General features: G+C 37.8%; 1 long non-coding RNA gene across 1 annotated transcript; it reads left to right on the top strand.

Moving 5' to 3' along the window:
* The first annotated feature begins 1453 nt into the window (after window positions 1-1453).
* LOC118498450 lies at window positions 1454-23437 on the top strand. The gene is made up of 3 exons (XR_004900939.1): window positions 1454-1465; window positions 5375-5381; window positions 23292-23437. It is a non-coding gene; the product is annotated as an uncharacterized LOC118498450 (long non-coding RNA).
* Window positions 23438-23568: the final 131 nt, after the last annotated feature.

The raw sequence follows: 23568 nt of genomic DNA, 5'->3' as shown, positions 1-23568 counted from the left end.
TGGATGACAATTTGCTAAAAGTAGTACACTGACCAAAACCACTGGGACCTTTAAGTTCTGAGTTTGCATGTGTATTGAATACAAGAAAGTAATAGGGCCAGAAAGAAATTATACTGGTCATCAGAGTGGCCATAATTATGGGCTGATGTTGAAAGGAAGATAAAATAAATGGTAATTTCAATGGAAATGTTTAATTGGCTGACTAATTGGAGAAGTGAGTTTGGATTTAGAAGATGTACCCATTATTGGGTGACAAGCACATAGCAGAAATGGACATAATGAATTGTCTATGGGTCCCATATCCTGGGGAAAAAGAACCTGTGAGAGCACGAGTGTGTGGACAGTAAATATAGAAGCAGTTATTGGAACAAGTAATTTTAGCAGAATAACAAATTAAGTATACAGCTAAAAGGAAAAAAATGAATAGATCATTTGTGAGACAATTCTGAGATTTTAATCAGGATATCCCTAACTAATGTGTTCATGTTAGAAGAGAAAGCTATGAATTGCTTTATTTCTTCTTTTTAATTTATAATACAACCTGATTGATTTCTGAATAAAATCCCCCAAGAGGCAAGCTTGATAAAATTAAGATTGAGGTCATTTACTGACATCATAAAAATTATTGCTAATTGTTTCCTCATATGGTACCAGTGGGAGAGAAAAACCTTGTAGATGATTAGCTTTCAATAAAAGGCCACTAGATTTAAAGTGACAGTTTCATTTTTTGTCTTAGCAATGAAGCAAAGAACAGCAGAAAGAGAGGGCTGCAGTTGTCTTAGTGAATAAAGTGGGAAACAGAATATTTTAATACTGATAATGTTACTGACCAGTACAACTCAATCCAATACATATTTATTGGGCATCTACTGTGTGATAGACATCACCAGGAGATTCAGCAATGAGGCTCTTGCCTCGAGCTGCTTGCAGTTATACAAATGGTAAGGATAATAGCAAAATATTCATTAGTCATATCTGGAGAGTTTATGTATGATGCTTGGAGCACAAGTTATTGTTACTGTGTGAGGTAAAAGCAGTATATAACTGGTAGAGGAGAACTGTTTGTTCCCACTGATTTCAGCTTGGAGCCTGTTGGAGCTGATACAAAAAATGGTAAGGGGGAAGTATTTCAGAGTGGTTTGTGGATTAACTGGTCAGCTGTGGTGGCACAGAGGTCCTGTGAGGATGTGTAGGAAGGCTGCTATTTTTTAGTTGCCCAGGGGCATCCCTATTTTTCCTGACCCTGAATTTAAAACAGAGGGAGAGATCTGAAAGGGCTGGGGTTTTGGTAGGTCTTGGGTTTCTTATGTTTGTAATTGGGTCATCTTCTCACTTGTCATCATGCTCAAGGACTGCCTGACTGATTGTTTCCCAGGAGACATTCAAGAGACCTTTGGTCTAACTTTTTTTCTTTAGCACTATTGTATCCCCTGGACATTGATACTATAAACACGTGATTCATAAGGTTTACCCTATATAATAGAAATGCTTGCACTGTTGGTGGGACTGCAGACTGGTACAACCATTATGGAAAGCAGTTTGGAACTTCCTCAGAAAACTAAAAATGGATCTGCCTTTTGACCCAGCAATTCCATTGCTGGGACTCTATCCTAAGAACACTAAAACACCAATACAAAAGAACCTTTGCACCCCGATGTTCATAGCAGCACAATTTACAATAGCTAGGTGCTGGAAGCAACCTAGATGCCCATCAGTAAATGAATGGATCAAAAAACTATGGTACATTTACACAATGGAATTCTATGCAGCAGAAAGAAAGAAGGAGCTCATACCCTTTGCAACAGCATGGATGGAGCTGGAAAGCATTATGCTAAGTGAAACAAGCCAGGCAGTGAAAGACAAATACCACATGATATCACCTTTAACAGGAATCTAAACAACAAAACAAAACAAAACAAAAAACTAGCAAAATATAACCAAAGACACTGAAATAGGGGATAGTCTGACAGTGGCCAGAGGGGAGAGAAGAGGGAATTTCAGGGGGGAATGGGTAGGGATTACAGGAACAAATTTGGAGGACACATGGACAAAAACTAAGGGTGGGGGGTAATGGGGGGAAGGGGGGAGGATTGGGTGGAGGGGCTGGAACGGGAGTAGGGGGGAGAAAACTGTACTTGAACAATGATTGAAATAAAAAAAAATTCTTACTAAAAGAATGCTAACAATAAAGAGCTGACGTTTAAAAAAAAAAAAAAGAAAGAAATGCTAAAAGAGTGAACACTGCAGAAGTACCAGCCTGTGCAAATTCCTACAGGGGCATTTAAAAGCATTCTTATCTATGCATTAAAGCAAAATTCCTAATATGTGACTGAACAGACTGGCTAGTCATTGTGCCTACCTCATGGGTGCTTTCATGTCAAGGGAGAGGGGATAATAAGCTGGTAGAGGTGACCATATGGATAAAAAAGTAATTGTTTCATGTAGATAGCAGAGTCTTGAATAAGGGAAATAAATAGAGAGAAAAGAGGAAAGAGTGGGAATTACTATAGGAATAAAGAGGACAATTGATTAATTTGGACCCCACAGACTGAGGCCATAAGGCTGATGTGAAATTGCTAGGTTTCCTTTGGGACCAAGGACAGGATTATAGGGCTCACATGCAAACCTCCAACAGTGTTGGTGACATTCTGATTCAACTTACCCATGTGATACTTGAATGGCAGCTTATATTCATTTCGGACATTATGCAAGTCCTCAAAAATTTACATAATATAATGGACAATGTTCTTTGATTGTAGCAAGAAATATGTGTCTGATTGCCTAGGAAGAATCACCCTGTGCTGCATGGCAGTTCACGAGAATTGAGAGAGAAAATTTTAAATTGCACTTTTGAACTTGGCCTTGAAGCACTCATCTAGGCAGCTGATCCAGGCTGAAACTAACATGAGTTCAGTGCAGAACAATAATAAAAAATGTTGTTTGCAAGTCTTCTTTGTCAATAACAAAGCTCATCTTTTTGTGCCAGCAAGACATTGCAAGCAGCCCACTTTTCAAATTCAGTTAATCTCAAAATAATTCAAAAATCAAAGAGTTTATTCAACCATCAAGATATACCAGATCACTGTGTATTCACAGAAGAGAGTGAGTTGAAGGTGAGGGGAAGGGAAGAATCCAATACAAAATCAGTCAAAGCAGCATTAGTTTTTGTTCAGTTTAAATTGTTTTCAAACCACAAAACTACACTCTGAATACTAAGAAACATTGCTAAAGAATAGTTGATGATGACATCATTTCCATTTTTAACTACTAATAAAACAAAGTACCTTTATCCTTGCAATTAAGTGGCCCTTGCTTCTCTGACACTGGGGTATTTTCATTTCGCTGATTTTCCCATTCAGTTCTTAATTTCATACTCCATCCTTGCTACAGTTACTGTAGCACAAAAAGCTAACAGAGGGGTGGGCAGAAGCATCAAGTTTTTAATTTGTTACAATGTTATCATCTTCATACTATTTTGTATGTGTATAGTTAACACTTTGGCTCATTCCCATATTTTTCCTTCCATTCTCTCAATTATTGCCCTCCTGACTGATGTGAAAAGGACTGGCATAACCTAACTCATGAACTTCAGTTCCCTAATCTGTAAAATATGGGCAATAATTGTGCCCTGAAAGGTACTCAGTAAATATTAGCTATTTATAGCCCAAATTTACCCTTTCTTAGGTTTACAGAAGAGATTTCCACTAAAGGAGGTAAAGACATTTTCCCCGTGAGTGACAGAGTTGCCTTCTTAACAAATGTACCATTCTTTTGCCTATGTACTGTTTGAAGCCAGGTTACTAGGATGAAGGGGAAGAACTGGCTTACTTAGAAGTTATATTATATAGAGCATGTCTACTGTCACAGAATAATTGTTCAATTTTGATGTAAGATGCAGAAAGAAAACTTGCTCAAGGAGGTACAGGAGAATGGTTAATAATATCTTCCTACTCTGAGAGTGGTGTGGAGCCTAAAGATTATCTTTTCCCACTCATTTATTTATTTAATTTATTTATACATATTCACAATCTCCTATCCACAATTCCAGAATGCAAAGTCTGAAAGTGAAGTATATTTTTTCTTTTAAATTTGGCCTCAAATTCATTTAACAGCAAAAAAATTTCCAATTTGATATATGAGGACTTTTGTATTCTTTACCAATCCAACTTGGAGTGAATATTTCTTTTTTTCATTATAGATATATTAAATGTATTGTGTTATGGGAAATTACTCTAGATCTTGCTGGGGTGCAATTTATAATAGAGTATGTCTTCACTTAACGTCATAGATAGGATCTGTGATTTTAAGGAAAACCAATTTTATCATAAACTAATTGCTAGAAACAAGATTTAAATTCCTCTGGCATCTCACCAATGTTATAATGAAATGGCATTGAATAAAACAATGTTATTTCAGGTCCTTCTATAAGTGCCACACATTATTTTTCTCAAATATGAAAAATTCTGAAGTACTATGGACCCAAGGGTTTTAGATAATGGAAATATTGTGTGTGTGTGTGTGTGTGTGTGTGTGTGTGTGTGTGTGTGTATTCCAGCCATTGTTATATAATGAGAATGGTTGGCAAAACATCGGTGTGACCTGGCAGCCAACAAGTGTGGACTGGAATGCACACACATAAACAGTGATAAGTTCACTGTACTAGTCAGTGGGGGCCATAGATGCTGTTGAGTGAGCATGTGTACTGTGTGGCCATTGAATTCAAAATGGCTGAGTGGGTAGAGCAATGAATCTGCATCAAATTTTGTGTTAAGCTTGAACATTCCTCTGTAGAAACTATTTGGATGATTCAGAAGGCTGCAGTTATGGACAACTGGTGATTGGCAGATTCATCACAACAGCATGCCCACTTATGAATCATGTCTTCTGTAGAGTTTTTTTGTAAAACATCAAATCACCCAGGTGACTCAACCCCACCCCTATAGCCCAGATTTGGTGCCCTGTGACTTCTGGCTTTTTATAAAACTAAAATCACCTTTGAAAGAGAAGAGGTTTCAGACCATTGATGATATTCAGGAAGATACAAAATGGGACAGCTGATGGAGATTGGGAGAACTGTGTGAGGTCCCAAGGTACCTACTTTGAAGGGGACTGAGATGTCATTGTCCTATATACAGTTTCTTGTATCTTGTATCTTCTTCAATAAATGTATCTATTTTTCATATTACATGGCTAGATACCTTCTAGACAGACTATATATATATATATATATATATATATATATATATATATATATATTAGTGTTTGTAATATGTGGGCTCTTTGCTAGGTTAGGTGATGGGAATGTGATGAAGGATAAGAATGATGATAACACAGCTAACAATTATAGTGCTTATTCCATGTTTAGCACTAGAAGTGAATCTGTGAAACTTTTTATTTACTGGTAAGATTTACAGAAACTTTTTTTTCTCTAAAGATTTTATCTATTTTCAGAGAGAGAGGAAGGGAGGAAGAAAGAGACTGAGAGAAACATCAATGTGTGCTTGCTTCTCACGCACGCCCAAGTGGGGCCTGGCCTGCAACTCAGGCATGTGCCCCGACTGGGAATCAAACCAGTGACCCTTTGGTTCATGGGCTAGTACTCAATCCACTGAGCCACACTAGCCAGGGATATATAAACCTTTTTTAATGGATACTATTGAAAGTCTGCCTTCCTGCCCTCAAGGATCTCATAGACCTGGGAAAGAAAACAGTAGCTCCAAAGAACTCTATAAGGAAAATGTGTGTACTTTAATTGCTACTCTTTCTTGAGCCCAGATCCTGTACTATCTATTGCTACACAGTGGTATATAAAAGATAAGGTAAAAGAACCAGGGCCACAGAAGAGGAGGTAGCAGTGATAGAAAATACAATATAAGGAAGGGGTGGCATTGCAACTTAGTGGACCAAAAAGTTATCAAGGGATAACATTTAATGGGACAAAAAGCTAGCCAGATATGTGACTGAAATGTAAGAATGTGTTGCTTACTATGGGGTTCTAAGCCATGAGCTTTTAATGCTTTAGTTTAGGTTACTGTGACAGATAAGAGTTTATTGGAAGGTATGGCATGTTAGCTTTTGAGAAATTAGTGAGGGCACATTTTTTATGATTAAATACTCAGTAAGTGCTTTTATTTTCATTATAAATTGTTACATTCTCACCATTATTTTCACTTATGTAAATTTTCTTCCAGCTTTGGTCTGCATGCAAAATCTTATATTTTAACATTTCACAATCATGGTACAATATCATCATGTATTCTGCTTTAAATTAAAAAAAAAATTCTTGAATACAGCGTGGCACAAAAATAAGTTTACAGTTGTTCCTATGGAAAATAATACAATAATTAATAAATAATAATACAAGAATAAACTCTGTATTTCATGTATTCATAACTGTAAAACTACTTTTGTCCCACCCTGTATTTAGTTTCCCATGTGGTGAGCAAGTCTTCATTGACATCATTTTAAGGAGGGCCTCCAAAACACACCCTCTGTACTTTGGGTGGGCTTATTTTTATTTTTGTTTTCCTCCCTATATTATTTACCACAAGTTCCTGGTATAACAGGAATAGACAGGTTCTTGGCAATCATTGACTCTTCCAGACTGCCCTTGGCTGTCTAAGGGGCTACTTTAAAAGGATCTGTATTAAGGCTCTGCCACTAATTTCCAAGGGATTTGGGCAAATCACTTCCTGTGATTCTGGTGTGAGGGGACATTTTAAGATGTAACAGCTCATATTTCTCAGTAACTCCTTCCAAAAGCATGACTTGAGATGAAACCTCAGGACCCAAGATTTTCTAAGGGCAGTAGTCTTTTAGCACAAGGCCTAAGAGAGGTTGCAAGATGGTGGTGAAATAAGAGGATCTATCTTGCACTGCCTCCCAGAAATGAACTGGAAATAAAAATAAAGAGGAGAACAGCCACCTAAAATGAATAATAAATAAAGACTGACTTTAAGAGAGACTCTTAACCAAAGACCAGTTGGAAGGGAGGGGAAATGAAATAGGATGTCCCCATTTCCACAGGCAGCAGGCACAGGTTAAAGCATGGCTGTGGGAGCTTCCCCTTGAGAGGTGTGAAGACTGCACCCCAGACCCAGCTACCAAGGAAATAACCAAGACTAGAGCAGAATTAAATAACATAGAGACTAACAGAACAATTCAAAGGATCAATAAATCCAGGAGCTGGTTCTTTGAAAAGATAAAAATTGACAAGCCTTTAGGCAGACCCATCAAGAAAAAAAGGGAGAGGGCCCAAATAAGTAAAATCAGAAATGAAAGAGGTGAAATTACAACTGATTCCACAGAAATACAAGGGGTCATAAGAAAATATGATGAACAACTATATACCAAGAAATGTGAAGACCTGGATGAAAGGGACGAGTTTCTAGAAACATATAATCTTCCAAAACTGAATGAAGAAGTAGAAAACCTGAACAGACTGATAAAAACTGGTGAAATTGAAGCAGTACTAAAGAAACCCCTTACACACAAAAGCCCTGGACCAGATGGTTTCATCGGAGAATTTTACAAAACATTTAAGAAAGAGCTAGCCTCTCTACTTCTCAGACTAATCCAAATATCCAAGAGTTTGGAACACTCCCAAACTCTTTTAAAGAGGCCAGCATCATCCTAATTCTAAAACACAAATAAAAACACAACAAAGAAAGAAAACTACAGGCCAATATTGATGATTAACACACACACTAAAATCCTCAACAAAATATTGAAAAAGTGTATCCAGCAATACATCAAAAAGATCATACACCATAATCAAGTAGGATTCATCCCAAGGATGCAAGGATGGTACAATATTCCCAAATGAATAAATGTAATACACCACATAAACAAAAGGAAAGACAAAAATCACATGATCATAACAATGATGCAGAAAAAGCATTTGATAAGGTACAGCAGCACCCATTTATGACAAAAACACTCAGCAAAGTGGGAGTAGAGGGAGCATACCTCAACATAATAAAGACCATATATGAAAAGCATAGGGTCAACATCATACTCAATAGGCAAACTCTAAAAGCTTTCCCACTAAGATCAGGAACAAGACAAGGATGTTTGCTTTCACCATTTGTATTCAGCATAGTATTGGAAGTCCTAGCCACAGTGATCAGACAAGAAAAATAAATAAATGGTATCCACTTTGGAAAGGAGGAAGTAAAACTCATTATTTGCAGATGACATGATACTGTACATAGAAAACCCTGTAGGCTCCACCAAACAACTACTGCACCTAATAAATGAATTTGGCAAAGTAGCAAGATACAAAGTCAATACTCAGAAATTGATGGCATTTTTACACACCAATAATGAAATATCATTAAGAGAAACTAAGAAAACAATCCCATTTTCTACTGCAACAACAACAAAAATAAATAAAGTACCTGGAAATAAATTAACTAGGAGGTAAAAGACCTGTACTTCCAAAACCATAGGACACTGAAGAAAGAAACTGAGGAACATACAAATTAGTGTAAACATATACTGTGTTCATGGATTGGAAGAATTAACATTGGATTGGATTGATTTGGGTGTCCATACTACTGAAATCAATCTATAGATTCAATGCAATTCTTCTTTGTATACTAATGGCATATTTCAGAGATCTATAACAAATATTCCAAAAATTTATATGAAACCAAAAAATAAAATCCTAAATAGCTTCATAAATCTTGAGAAAGAAGAACAAAGTTGGAGGGAGCACAATACCTGATATCAAACTATACTACAAGGCCATTGTAATCACAACAGTCTGGTACTAGCATAAGAACAGACACACAGATCAATAGAACAGAATAGAGAGCCCAGAAATAAATCTATGTCTCTACAGTCAATTAATATTTGACAAAGGGAGCAGGAGCATACAATGAAATGAAGATAGTATGTTCAGTAAATGGTATTTGGAGAACTGGACTGGTACATGCAAAAAAATGAAATTAGATTACCAAATTACACCATACACTAGAATAAACTCAAAATGGATAAAAGACTTAAATTTAAGTTGTGATATCATAAATATCCTAGAGGAAAGCAGAGGCAGTAAAATTTGAGATACCCCATGTAGCGATATTCTTGCCAATATATCTCCTAGGGCAAAGGAGATAAAGGAAAAAAATAAACAAATGGGACTACATCAAATTAAAAAGCTTCTGCATAGTTAAAGAGACCATCATCAAAATCAAAAGGGAACTAACTGTGTGGGAGAATTCATTTCCCAATGACATACCACACAAGGGTTTTATCTCTCAAATATATAAAGAACAAATGTGAATCAACAGCAGGAAGACAAACAATCCAATGAAAAAATGAGCAAAGGACCTGAATAAACTCTTCTCCAAAGAGGACATACAGATGGCCCATAGACATATGAAAAGATGCTCAACATCACTAGGCATCAGAGAGATGCAACTTAAAACCACAGTGAGATATCACCTCACACTTGCCAAAATGGCTATCATTAATAAATCAACAAACCACAAGTGCTGGTGAGGATGCAGCACTTGGGACCCCTAGTACAAAATGGAACCCTAGTACAGTGTTGTTGGGAATGCAGACTGGTACAGCCACTGTGAAAAACAGTATGGATGTCCTCAAAAAACTAAAAATGCAATGCCTTTTGAAATTGAAATTCTACTGCTGAGAATATATCCTAAGAATCCTGAAACACAAAATCAAATGAGTTTATGCACTCCTGTGTTCATAGCAGTGCTATATGAAATAGCCAAGAATTGGAAACTGCCTAAGTGCCCATTGATACATGAGTGGATAAAAAAAACAACAACTATGGTACATTTATCTGCAATGGAATACTATACAGCAGTAAAAAGAAGGAGTTCTTACCTTTTGTGACAGCATAAATGGAAATGCAGGCTATTATGCTAAATGAAATAAGCCAGTTGCTGAAACACAAACACCATATGATCTCACTTATAAGTGGAATGTAACAAGCAAAATAAATTAACCAGCAAAAGAGAACCAGGGACATAGAAATATGGAACAGACTGATAGCTATAAGAGTCTAGGGAGGTGGGGGCTGGTTGAAAGAAGGTGAAGGCATTAGTGAAGAACATATATGCATGACCCATGGTCATAGGCAATGGTGTGGGGATTGTCTGTAGGAATGGGGGATGGGCTCAGTGGAGGGTTTCAAAGGGGGAAAAATTGAAACAACTCTAATAGCATAAACAATAAAATACTTAAATTAAAAAAATAACAAAACCTGGGGCAGTAATAAAAAAAACAAACCTAGGCCCTAAAGATGGCTAACCAATTCCTCCTAAGTGAGTATGGATTTGCCCATGATTATATCAAATACTACCTTGCTAGGTTGTAGGGTGAGGGTTAAGTTTTGAAATGTGGGAGAGTCCAACCTGATGTAGTACCTGTCCATTTTCAGTGAAACTTTCTTTTTAATTGCTCATGCTTAGTGCAAAACCTGATCCATGCTGTGTTCAAGTGACCAGGTGACCATCAATTACAGATCTCCCTAGCAACAGGCCATGCTCCCTCCCCTCCCTTGCAGGTAATTGATGGGCTGGAATGATTAAAGACAATATGCTACATCACTCCCGTAACCAAGAATATTTGAGCACGCAAAGCATTTCAGTCCTTAATTGATAATTCTCATGAGTTGTCCAGACAGAGGCCATTTATATATTTGGTGCCCTCATTTTTCTTTTCTCCTTGGGGTTTGTTGCTGCAGCTGGTAGGGCCATTAGACCTTTCTCCCTGCTGGTGAGTTCTTGCTTACAGCTTTTTAATTTGTCAGAACAGAAACCTCAAACACACAGTGGACAGTAGGACAAAACAGTCAGGCAGGAGGGTATCTTGGAACCAGCAATACCTACTTGGTCAGGCAGAGGCTTTGGGGATGACCTAACTCTTGGTATATGAACAAGCTGAACCAGACCAATGGTAAGATATCAATAACAGTTATAATAACATCAATAGCAGTTATCATTATTGTTACAATTATAACAATTATAATATAACTATCATTGCTTGATCACCTACTCTGTGCTGGGATGTTCAGATTTGTTTGTTATTTCATTTAACAGATGTAAGAATCTTGTATGGTATGTATCATCATCCCTGCTTTGTCCATTGCTATCCAGCTAAAGTGTTGCAGAGCCTGGATTCAGCCTAAAGTCTATTTCTGTCCAAAACACATGCTCTTTTAATTAGACCATACTGCTTATTCAGAAAATATCATGCAGTGGACATATTGTCTTTGGAATTCTCTGGAAGCAGAATTGGTTTGAGGGCAAGATCAACAAAATAGCTGTTCAAGGCATGAGGATATAAGGGGTATTGACACCATACTGGAATATTTGGAACTGTGGAGCCAATTAACTCAGATTTCCACATATGAATGTATATATTATTGGTTCCACCACAACTAAAGCAGATACAGACTTTGAAAGAAAATAAAAATAACCTATTACCATATTTAAGATATATCTGTTGAGTAATTTTGCAATACATGTACAAGTTGAGTGAAGCACAAGAAGCCTTGCCACCAATTCTCAGAAAGTCAGTTGACTAAGGTGACAGTAGCAGTTAGTTGAACATCTGAATGAAGATAAACATGTGCTAGTGCTGTGTGCCACAAATGAGTGAGTTATGTTCCTGTGTAAATTTTAAACACTTTTAATATGCCTCACAATAAATTTTATGGTCCAAATATTGCCTTTAATATATCCCTTAATTTGAACATAAAGAGGCACTGATTTTATTAATAGAAAACCAATTATTTCTTTTGAGATTTCTTCTGCTCTCTGCCCTTCTGATGCTCCTCCTTCTCCTTCTACCTTTTCCTTCCCTTCCCCCTTCTTCTTCCACTGCATTTTCACAGCAGTGTGCCTCAGCATTGCAGCCACATTAGTGATTGCAGACCCTACTTAATTTTTATGATATGAATTTAGGCATCTCCATTTGGGAAATTGGAACAGTTTTCTGTCATGGCAGTGGAGAAACCATACTGCATGAGTATTACAGAAGAAAAAAGTCCATAAGCATGGAAAATGTGTTCTTGGAAAAGGAGCCAATAGGTGCTCCAGTAGCATTCTGCTCCTCGCAAAGCAAGGCTTTGATAGTGTTAATGGTGTGGATGCAAGAATGGTAAAATATTTGCAAATCAGTAAATGTAATACATCACATAAACAAAAGAGAAAAATCACATGATCATATCAATCTATAGGGAAAAAGCAGCTGATAAAGTGCAGCACAAATTTATGATAAAAACACTCAGCAACGTGGGAGTAGAGGAAGCAATTTATATATTCAATGCAATCTCTATTAAAATACCAATGACATATTTCATAGATATAGAGCAAACATTTCAAAAATTTATGTGGAACCATAAATGACCCCAAATAGCTGCAGCAATTTTGAGAAAGAAGAAAGTAAGAGGGATCACAATGCCTGATATCAAACTGTATTACTAGGCCACTGTAATAAAAACAACCTGGTATTGGCATAAGAACAGACACATAGACCAACATAATAAAGGCTATATATGAAAAACATACAGCCAACATCATACTCAACAGACAAAAACTAAAAGCTTTACTACTAGAATTAGAAACAAGATAAAGATGTCCACTTTCACCACTTCTATTCAACATAGTATTGGAAGTCCTAGATGCAGCAATCAGACAAGAAGAAGAAATAAAAGGCATACAAATTAGAAAGGAGAAAATAAAACTCATTGTTTGCAGATGACATGATAGCATACATAGAAAACCCTATAGACTCTATAGACTCCACCAAAAAACTACTAGACCTACTACCTGAATTTGGCAAAACAATGGGATACAGAATCAATATCCAGAAATCAGAGGTATTTTTGTACACCAATAATGAAATATCAGAAACAGAAGTCAGGAAAAATTTCCATTTGATATTGCAACAAGAAAAATAAAGTACCTAGGAATAAACCTAACCAAGGAGGTAAAAGAACCACACTCAGAAAACTTTACAACACTGGTGGGTGGGAAGATGGCAGCTTTACTCTAGGAAGCGTTTTTCTCGCCTTCTGTGAAGAGGAGGGAAACTTGCGGATGGGTGGAGAAACAGAGCAAGTGGACTAGGTTACTGAATCACTTTTGAAAGCAGGACATCAAAAATTATTGTGATCATGGAAAAACCAGATGGTAAGGAGACTTCTTCAGGACAAAGGGGCCCAGGGATCAGCGCGGGGACTAGGGGTGTGCAGTCCCCAGGCCCGGTTCTCGGGGCTCCCGGGAGAGGGGAGTCGCTGCTCCCTTCCCCGAATCTGGGGGGTGAGCAACTCCAGGGGAGAGCGTGTTGCTAGAAGGAACAGATTGGCCAGTTGGACTGGGAAAAAAATCGTCCAGGGACTATGAACACCCGCCCAGAGGCCTGGGAGAAGAGAAGTGAGGGACTCTGGCCGACAGGACCAGGAGAAGCCTGGAAGAGTGCCCACACCCCTAGCCCAGAAGAAGTACAGATCGGTGGAGAGCACAGAGTCAGGACACTGCTCGGTTCGCACCTCATAGGGAGGCCTGAATCGTGCACTGGGATCCCGGGAGGGACGTGGCACTTGGTGCATTCCTATAGTAGTGGCTCAGAAATTTCCAGCCAGCCTGACCAGGGGGGAGCCGGGAAAGGCGCCAACACCCGGTCTGAGTGCGGTTTGGCGGTGACCACGGAGCTGGAAAGGGCTCTGCTTGCGCACCATCAGGAAGACTGTTTCACGCTCGCTGTGAACCCGGAACGGGTGCAGCGAGGCACTAAGGGTGATCCTAGACCCTGAAATTCAAAAGTTTGGGGGAGGGTCGTGCCCTTTTATGATTTGCAGGGAGGGCGCAGTGAATCCCAAAACATCTCGGGTGCCTCCTGAGATCATAGAGCTGGAATCCTGCAGGACCCCGGAGTCCGGAAGAACGTGGAAGTGAGATCCAGAGAGCCAGTGTGCTCGGGAGCGCCCAGGGTACAGCAAGTCTGTATTCTGACAGACTTGCTGAGATTTGGGCTGGGAGAGAGAGAAGCATTTCAAAGGTCCCTCAGCCAGCTGAAGCCAGCAAGATCAGAAAAACTGGTCTGGCCAGTTAGAAACCAACAAGAGTTTTTTTTTTTTTTTTTTCTTTTCTTTTCTCTCTCTCTCTCTCTCTTTTTTTTTTTTTTGTTTTGTCTTGTTTGGTTTGATTTTTGTGGCTGTTCTTAGTTGATTGATTTTATCTTGTGTTTTATGTGACATTTTATTTTTCAATTCTTATTATTTTTATCTCGCAATCCCTTATGTTTCTCTTCCATTCATCCTAATATTATTCTTTCCACTCCAAATTTATCTCTCCTGCACTACATCTTCTGCTTTTCTTTCCATTTTCTTTTTTTATCTTGCAAGTTACTGTAAATTTGTATTATCTTTTTCTCACATTTCTGACATTTTTTTATTTTAATAATATTTTGGTATTCTTTTTCTTTCTGTATAATCTTCTTTGCTTGGCTGGTTATACTGTCATTTGATAGCTTCCCCCTGGTATCTCAGTCACTAGGTGTTGATAAGTTACTATTCTTCATCTGTGTTCCATTAATACACCTCTCAAGGTCCTATACTCTTTATTCTTGTTATCTAGACCTCATCAATTCTGCCACAAGACTGTCGCTTTACTATTACTGTTAGTAAGACCTAGTCTATACAATTGTAAATACTTCTCAATGCCCCTGCCTGATCTCAGCCCACTTTGCAATTTTCTGAACTATACTATTGTGAGGGATGTCTCTATTCTTTTACTCACTACTCCTATACACTAATCTTTAATCCAACCCTACCTTAGAATCTGACCTCCCACAGCCTCACAGCTTTCTAGATCCAACTAAAAATCCTCTAGTCCCCAATAAGAGTCTTACCTTCTTTCCACCCTTTCTAAAACGTGGATACTGGGGTGGAGGATCACAGTTAACACTATAAGGAGCCAAAGGATAACCCATCTCTTCTCTACTGGCTGCTAATGTAAATATCATAGTATACTGTCTTGCTGTCTTAAACCATATTCCCTTACTCCTCCAACTGATCACAAAAAAGAGTAGGGAGAAGCTGTGAACACCAGGATACACGAAAGAGATTGCACCACTGAATCTCACAAATATTCTACCACAGAAGTTCACACCATAATTACAGGGAATCAGAACAGATCAAATTAACAAACAAGAAGAAAAAAGAAGAAACCCACGAACAATGAGAAAACAAAGAAACAACCCCCAACTGAAGGGAAATGAGGAAGCCTCGGGAAAAATGCTAAATGAAAGAGAGACAACTCAACTATCAGACAGTGAGTTCAAAACAATGATTACCAGGAAGTTCAATGAACTCACATTGAGTTTTCAGAAATTAGAGGGAAACTACATCAATCTCACGGCAAACTATATAAACATGAAAAAGGAAATAGAAACTCTCAACAAAGGTCAAGAGGAAATGAGGAGTACAATCTCTGAACTGAAGAACACAGTAGAAGGAATGAAAAGCAGGATCAATGAAGCAGAAGATCGGATTAGCGAGCTGGAAGACAAAGTAGAAAAAAACATCCAGAAAGAACAAGAAAAGGAAAAGAGGCTCAGAAAGAATGAAAAGGGATTAAGAGAAATGCAAGATGATATGAAATGTAATAATATCCATATAATAGGGATACCAGAAGGAGAAGAAGAAGAAGAGCAAGGGATCAAAAACCTAGCTGAACAAGTAATGAAGGAGAGCTTCCCTAATTTCATGAGAGAAAAAGTCACACAAATCCAGGAAACACAGAGAGTCCCAATGAAGAGGAACCCAAAGAGGCCCACCTCAAGACACATCATAATTGAAATGGCAAAATTTCAAGACAAAGAGAGAATCTTAAAGGCAGCAAGGGAGAAAAAGGAAGTAACATACAAGGGGGCCCCAATAAGCCTACCAGCTGACTTCTCAATGGAAACACTTCAAGCCAGAAGAGAATGGCAAGAAATACTGCAGGTAATGAGAACCAGAGGTCTGCAACCAAGGCTACTATATCCAGCAAGGCTCTCAATCAAGATAGAAGGCCAAATAAGAAGCTTCTCAGACAAAAGAAGTCTAAAAGAATACACCTCGATCAAACCAGCTCTGCAAGAGATCCTAAAGGAACTGCTTTAAGGAAGGGAAGAAAAAGGAGAGAGAGAGAGAGAGAGAGAGAGAGAGAGAGAGAGAGAGAGAGAGAGAGAGAGAGAGAGGAACACACATACATAAAAGAAAATGAATAAGTACCTATCAATAATAACCTTAAATGTAAATGGATTAAATGCTCCAATCAAAAGACACAGAATAGCTGAATGGATAAGAAAAAATGACCCACATATCTGCTGTCTACAAGAGACCCACCTCAGGAGAAAAGATCTACACAGGCTGAAAGTGAAGGGCTGGAAATAATTCTTCCAAGCAAATGGACAGGAAAAAAAAAAGCTGGAGTAGCAATACTCATACGAGACAAAATAGACTTCCAAAAAAGGTCCATAAAGAGAGACCCAGAAGGTCACTTCATAATACTCAAGGGAAGAATCCATCAAGAAGACATAAATATTGTAAATATATATGGACTCAACATAGCAGCACCGAAATCCATAAAGAAAATCTTAGAGGACTTCAAGAAAGACATGGACAGCAACACAATTATAGTGGGAGATTTTGACACCCCACTATCAAAAATGGACAGATCTTTTAACAAAATATCAACAAAGATATTGTGGCATTGAACAATACCCTTGAGGAAATGGAATTTACTGATATATACAGAGCCCTCCGTCCAAAAGAAGCTAAATATACATTCTTTTCAAATGTACACGGAACATTCTCAAAGATAGACCACATGATAGGACACAAAACAAGCTTCAAGAATTTCAAGAAAATTGAAATCATACCACGCATTTTCTCAGACCACAAGGGACTGAAGCTAGAAACCAACCCTAAGGAAAAAAGTCAAAAACACTCAAAATCATGGAGATTAAATAGCATGCTATTAAACAATGAATGGGTCAAGAATGATATTAGGGAAGAAATCAAAAGATTTCTGGAAACAAATGAAAACGAACTCACAACAACCCAAATCTTATGGAACACAGCCAAGGCAGTCATGAAAGGGAAGTTCATAGTGATACAGGCCCACCTAAAAAGGTTAGAAACATTCCAAACAAACAACCTAACCCTATGTCTATAAGAACTTGAGGAACAACAACAAAGGCAGCCCAGAGCAAGCAGAAGAAAGGAAATAACCAAGATCAGAGCAGAATTAAATGACATAGAGACTAAAAGCACAATTCTAAGGATGAATGAATCCAAGAGCTGGTTCCTTTAAAAGGTAAACAAAATCGACAAGCCTTTAAGCAGACTCATCAAGAAAAAAAGGGAGAAGACCCAAATAAACACAATCAGAAATGAAAGAGGAGAGATTAAAACAGATACCACAGAAATACAAAGGATTGTAAGAAATTACTACGAGGAACAGTATGTCAAGAAATTTGAAAACCTAGGTGAAATGGACAAATTTCTAGAAAAATATAATCTTCCAAACTCAATGAAAAAGAAGCAGAAAGCCTGAACAGACCAATAACAACAAAAGAAATTGAAGCAGTAATCAAAAAACTCCCAACACACAAAAGCCCTGGACGAGATGGTTTCAAAGGAGAATTCTACAAAGCATTTAAGGAAGAGCTAACCCCTATCCTTCACAGACCATTCCAAAAATCCAAAAAGATGGGAGTCTCCCAAACTCTTTTTATGAGGCCAACATCATCCTAATTCAAAAACCAGATAAAGACACAACCAAGAAAGAAAACTTCAGGCCAATATCACTGATGAACATTGACGCTAAAATCCTCAACAAAATACTGGCAAACCACATCCAACAATACATTAAAAAGATCATACACCATGACCAAGTGGGATTCATTCCAGGGATGCAAGGATGGTTCAATATTCACAAGTCAGTAAATGTAATACATCACATAAACAAAAGCAAAGACAAAAACCACATGATCATATCAAATGATGCAGAAAAACCATTTGACAAGGTACAGCACCCATTCATGATAAAAACACTCGGCAAAGTGGGAATAGAGGGAACACTCCTCAGCATAATAAAGGCCATATATGAGAGACCTACATCCAGCATCATTCTCAATGGGCAAAAATTAAAATCTTTCCCACTAAGATCAGAAACAAGACAAGGCTGTCCACTTTCACCCCTTCTATTCAATATAGTACTGGAAGTTTTAGCCACAGCAATCAGACAAGAAAAAGAAATAAAAGGCATCCAAATTGGAAAGGAGGAAGCAAAACTGTCACTGTTGGCAGATGACATGATAGTATACACAGAAAATCCTATAGACTCTACCAAAAAACTGCTTGACCTAATAAATGAATTCAGTAAAACAGCGGGATACAAAGTCAATATCCAGAAATCAAAGGCATTTCTGTACACCAACAATGAAACAGCAGAAGCAGAGATCAAGGAAAAAATTCCATTTGAAATAGCAAAAAGAAAAATAAAATATCTAGGAATAAACCTAACCAAAGAGGTAAAAGACCTGTATTCAGGAAACTACACAACACTGAAGAAAGAAATCAAGGAAGACACAAACAAATGGAAACATATACCGTGTTCATGGATTGGAACAGTTAATATCATCAAAATGTCCATACTACCCAAAGCAATTTACATATTCAATGCAATTCCTATTAAAGTACCAATGGCATATTTCACAGACATAGAACAAACACTTCAAAAATTTATATGGAATTATAAACGACCCCGTATAGCTGCTGCAATTTTGAGAAAGAAGAGTAAAGTAGGAGGGATCACAATACCTGACACTAAACTATAGTACAAGGCCACTGTAAACAAAACAGCCTGGTACTGGCATAAAAACAGGCACATAGACCAATGGAACAGAACAAAGAGCCCATAAATAAGCCCAAGTCTCTATGGTCAATTAATATTTAACAAAGGAGGCAGCAACATAAAATGGAGTAAAAATATCCTCTTCAACAAATGGTGTTAGGAGAACTGGACAGCCACATGCAAAAAAATGAAACTTGAGCACCAACTTACACCATATACAAAAATAAATTCAAGGTGGATAAAAGACTTAAATATAAAATGTGACACCATTAAAGTCCTAGAAGAGAAAGTAGTTAGGATAATTTCAGATATTTCACGAAGAAACTTTTTTACTGACGTGTCCCCTAGAGCAAGGGACATAAAGGAAAGAATAAATAAATGGGACCTCATCAAAATTAAAAGCTTCTGCACAGCCCAAGAAAACAGTATCAAAATTAAAAGAGTACCAACTGTATGGGAAAACATATTTGCCAATGAGACCTCAGACAAGGGTTTAATATCCAAAATATATAAAGAACTTACAAGACTGCACTCTAAGAAGACAAGGAATCCAATTAAAAAGTGGGCAAAGGACTTGAACAGACACTTCCCCAAAGAGGACATACAGAAAATCCAAAGACACATGAAACGATGTTCAATATCGCTAGCTATCAGAGAGATGCAAATTAAAACCACAATGAGATACCACTTCACACCAGAAAGAATGGCCATCATAAACAAAGCAACAAACAACAAGTGTTGGAGAGGTTGTGGAGAAAAGTGATCCGTAGTGCACTGCTGGTGGGACTGTAGACTGGTACAACCACTTTGGAAAGTAGTATGGAACTTCCTCAGAAAACTAAAAATGGAACTGCCTTTTGACTTGGCAATTCCACTGCTGGGATTATACCCTAAGAACCCTGAAACACCGATTCAAAAGAACCTATGCACCCCAATGTTCATAGTGGCACAATTTACAATAGCCAATTGCTGGAAGTAGCCTAAGTGCCCATCAGTAAATGAGTGTATCAAAAGTGTGGTGCATTTACACAATGGAATACTACACAGCAGAAGAAATAAGGAGCTCCTACCCTTTGAGACAGTGTGGATGGATGTGGAGAGCATTATGCTAAGTGAGGTAAGCCAGGTGGTGAAAGACATATAACATAGGATCTCACCTATAAGTGGAACCTAATCAACAAAACAAAGAAGCAATCAAAATATAACCAGAGCAGAAATAAAAAACAAACTGACAGTAACCAGAGGAGAGGGGGGAACAAAGGGAAAGGATCATCAAAGAACATGTATAAAGTACCCATGAGCAAAGCCAAAGAGGGGAAAGATTGAGGTTGGGAGGTGGCAGTGTGTGGGTCAGGGGAAAGTGGTGGTGGGAAAATAGAGACAACTGTAGTTGAACAATAAAAAAATGATTAAAGAACACTTTTAATATGCTTTACAATAAATTTTATGGTTCAAAATTATATTTAATACATCCCTTAATTTAAACATAAATAGGCATTAATTTTATTAATAGAAAACCAATTATTTCTTTTGAGATTTCTTCTGCTCTCTGCCCTATTCGCTCTCCCCCTTCTCCTTCCAGCTTTTGCTTTCCTGACCCCTTCTTCTACTGCCTTTTCACAGCAGTGTGCCTCAGCATTGCAGCCACAAAGTGTAGCAGATCCTACTTAATTCTTATGATATGAACTTGGGCATCTCCATTTTGGAAACTGGAATAGTTCCCTCTCATGGCAGTGGAGAACCCATACTGCATGAGTCTTAAAGAAGAAAAAAGTCCATAAGCATGGAAAATGTGTTCTTGGAAAAGGAGCCACTAGGTGCTCCAGCAACATTCTGCTCCTCACAGAGCAAGGCTTTGATGGCATTAATGGAAAATATGTGGCTTGCATGTTGCTTAAAATTAAGCCCAACATCTTGAGGTTCTTCTTTCCTCCTCCCCTCTCACCTCAGTCCCCCCAGAGATTTTGAGTTGTCAGTAGGTAATGTTCTTAAAATTGCATTAGCCACCCATGTGAGCAATACAACTAGCAAAATGCCAGGCAGTTTGTATTAGCAATGTTAGGATCCTAGTGTCACCCAGCTGCACTGAGTTAAGCAAAGGGACAGGGAGTGTAAGCAATTCTGGTTATTTACATGAAAACGGGGAAACATTTTAGGAGCCCACGAAGTACAAAATTAATCAAGAATAAAATCATAAACATTTAGAATTAAAGGACTCTTAGAAATTAATCTAACCTCTTGTTTGTACAAACAGGAGATTTTGTCCAGAGGGAAAGAGGTTCACTAAACTTATGCAGTGAGTGTCTGCTGCAGAGTAGGCCCTAAGCTCTGGTGTCCTCACTCCCAGAGGAGTGTTATTTCCCTACCTACTAAACATAGGTAACACACAGGCCTGAAAAGAATAGAATGTAACTATTACCTGAGGCAGCAGCAATTAAAGCCTAGTCCCCTTGCTACTTGTGTGCTCTGTATTCTCCCTAGATCAAAATGTGATGTAAATAACTCAGTGACTAGCTGGGAAATGACTTTGCTGTGGAGGATTATTCTAGAATCCAAGTATATGAGAATCAGACAAACATAACTCTGTTTTTAAACCACCATCTCTTCGTAATGGGGAGTGGGGAAGGTTTAAACACAGATTGTTTGCTGGTATTTGCATATTAAGGGATTGAAAAAAGCAATATTAATAAAGGCAGGGACAGTGTGGATAGGTAACTGGCTCCACACTTACTAATTTGTCTCTGAGATCCTGCAAGATAATAGGAGAAATGACATTTATTGGACATGGTCTTGTTTCATTGTTGGATATCTTTTTCCCTATATGCTTTAGTTTGTTACATCAAAGAAGAATGGGTACTCCTGGATGTTATGTGGTAGGCTATTTATACAGACTAAGAATTATAATTGTTCTTTTTATTTCAAACATTGTTTTAAAAATTCCAGAATTTATGTTTTGGCTTGCTAGGCTCATTGAATGTATGAAGAACTCCTACAACCCAATAATTAAAAAAAAAAGAGAAATTACCCAATTTAAAAAAAAATAAATAGAGCTGGTGGAGAATTTCAGACTGAATTCTCAAAATGCTCCATTTTTGAGAGGATGGCCAGGACCAAAATTGACTTGTTCGAGGTCACACAACAAATTAGTGCTGAGCCAGGACTAGAACTCAGATTTTATCACTCCTAGAAAAGTATGCTCATTGAGTTTTTGAAAACAGATTATAATGTCATATTATTCTCAGAATATCTTTGGTTGCTGTGATTATATTGTATGGTACATTTCTGAAACACTGTTAAGCTACAGATGTGGGATCTAATACTGTCCATTACTGACTTGTTATGTGACTTTGGGCAAGGCCCTATTAAAGTCTTTGGGTCTCATTTCCTTCATGTGTCAAAATAGTAAACTAATACCTGCCCCACCTAGCTCACCAGATTCTTGGAAGTCTCAAACAAGATGGTGCATAAGACAGTGCTTTGCAAACTATAAAATGTTATATAGATATGACTATGGTAGTATTTCTGTCTTTAAAGTATCCCCAGCAAAGTTTTGCTTTAATTAATGACAGACTGCTTGTTTTTCAGGCCACATTATAGCTTTTGTGTTCTCTAGACACTTTCGCCTTCATAAACTTGTTCCTCTATAAAATATATTACAAATTGTATTTTATTTTAATTTATATATAAATTAAATATTAAAATACCTTCTTTAACCTAAACTTTAATTTTTACTTTTTATTTTAAAAAGTTAAAATATTTTTTGGGTCCCTAAAAGTACTGTGGGCCTTGGGCACATACATTGTCTACTGTGCCTAATGAATAAGTCAGTCCTGGTTTGGAGCAACTCTTCAACTGAGAGCAACAAAAAAGTCTCTTCAAAAATAAATAATATCTATTGTAAGACACTAGAGATGAAAAAAGACAGGGGATAATTAGTGGATGAAGACCAGGAGAGAAGTGAACCCAATAACCCATGCTACAGTTCCCCTGAATATATGTTTGCATTCTAGGAATGCAGCTGAGAGGCTAAGAATCAGAGCAGACTTTATAACTCTTGGGGTGGGGAGATGAAATTAAAGGTCAGAGCTCATCGCAGAGGAAGGTTTCCAGTAAAGCCCTGAGCTTGGGTTGGGACCCTGAAGGGTAACATCTTAGTGTAAGAGCAAACCAAAAATAGGCCAGCTACTTATACAGACTGAAGCCTAACATCTAGATGACCTTTTAATACCTGATTGGATTAATATTGTGCGGGGTTGTTAGTGCTCTTAGATGGTTAGTGCCTGCCAAAGGCAAAGGTAAATCACCTCTGTAGGGAGATAGTATCATCTGAGGTGTCAAATTAGTTTTATAATTTTTCACATATGATGTCTTAGATGTTCAGTCAAAAATAATCAGGCAGATTTCCAGTAAAGATGGTGGCATAGGGAAACACAGCTTGTCTCCTTGCACAACCACATAAAAATTTGAACTAAATTATAGAAAAACCATCACTCAAAACCATTGGAAATTGAGTTGAAGGGAAGTCCAGAAACTGTGGAATTAGAGAACCACATCCATCCAGGCTGGTAGGAGGGGTAGACACAGAATGGGCTGGTTCCCACATCCATGTGTGGTGAATAAAAATTGGGGAGAGATAGCTCAGGAGTGAAGAGTACCATCCCCATACCAGGCTGCCCCCCTAGGG

This window comes from Phyllostomus discolor, chromosome X (genome assembly GCF_004126475.2).
Source record: "Phyllostomus discolor isolate MPI-MPIP mPhyDis1 chromosome X, mPhyDis1.pri.v3, whole genome shotgun sequence".
Lineage (NCBI taxonomy): Eukaryota > Metazoa > Chordata > Mammalia > Chiroptera > Phyllostomidae > Phyllostomus > Phyllostomus discolor.
This window is presented reverse-complemented; position numbering and strand designations above follow the sequence as displayed.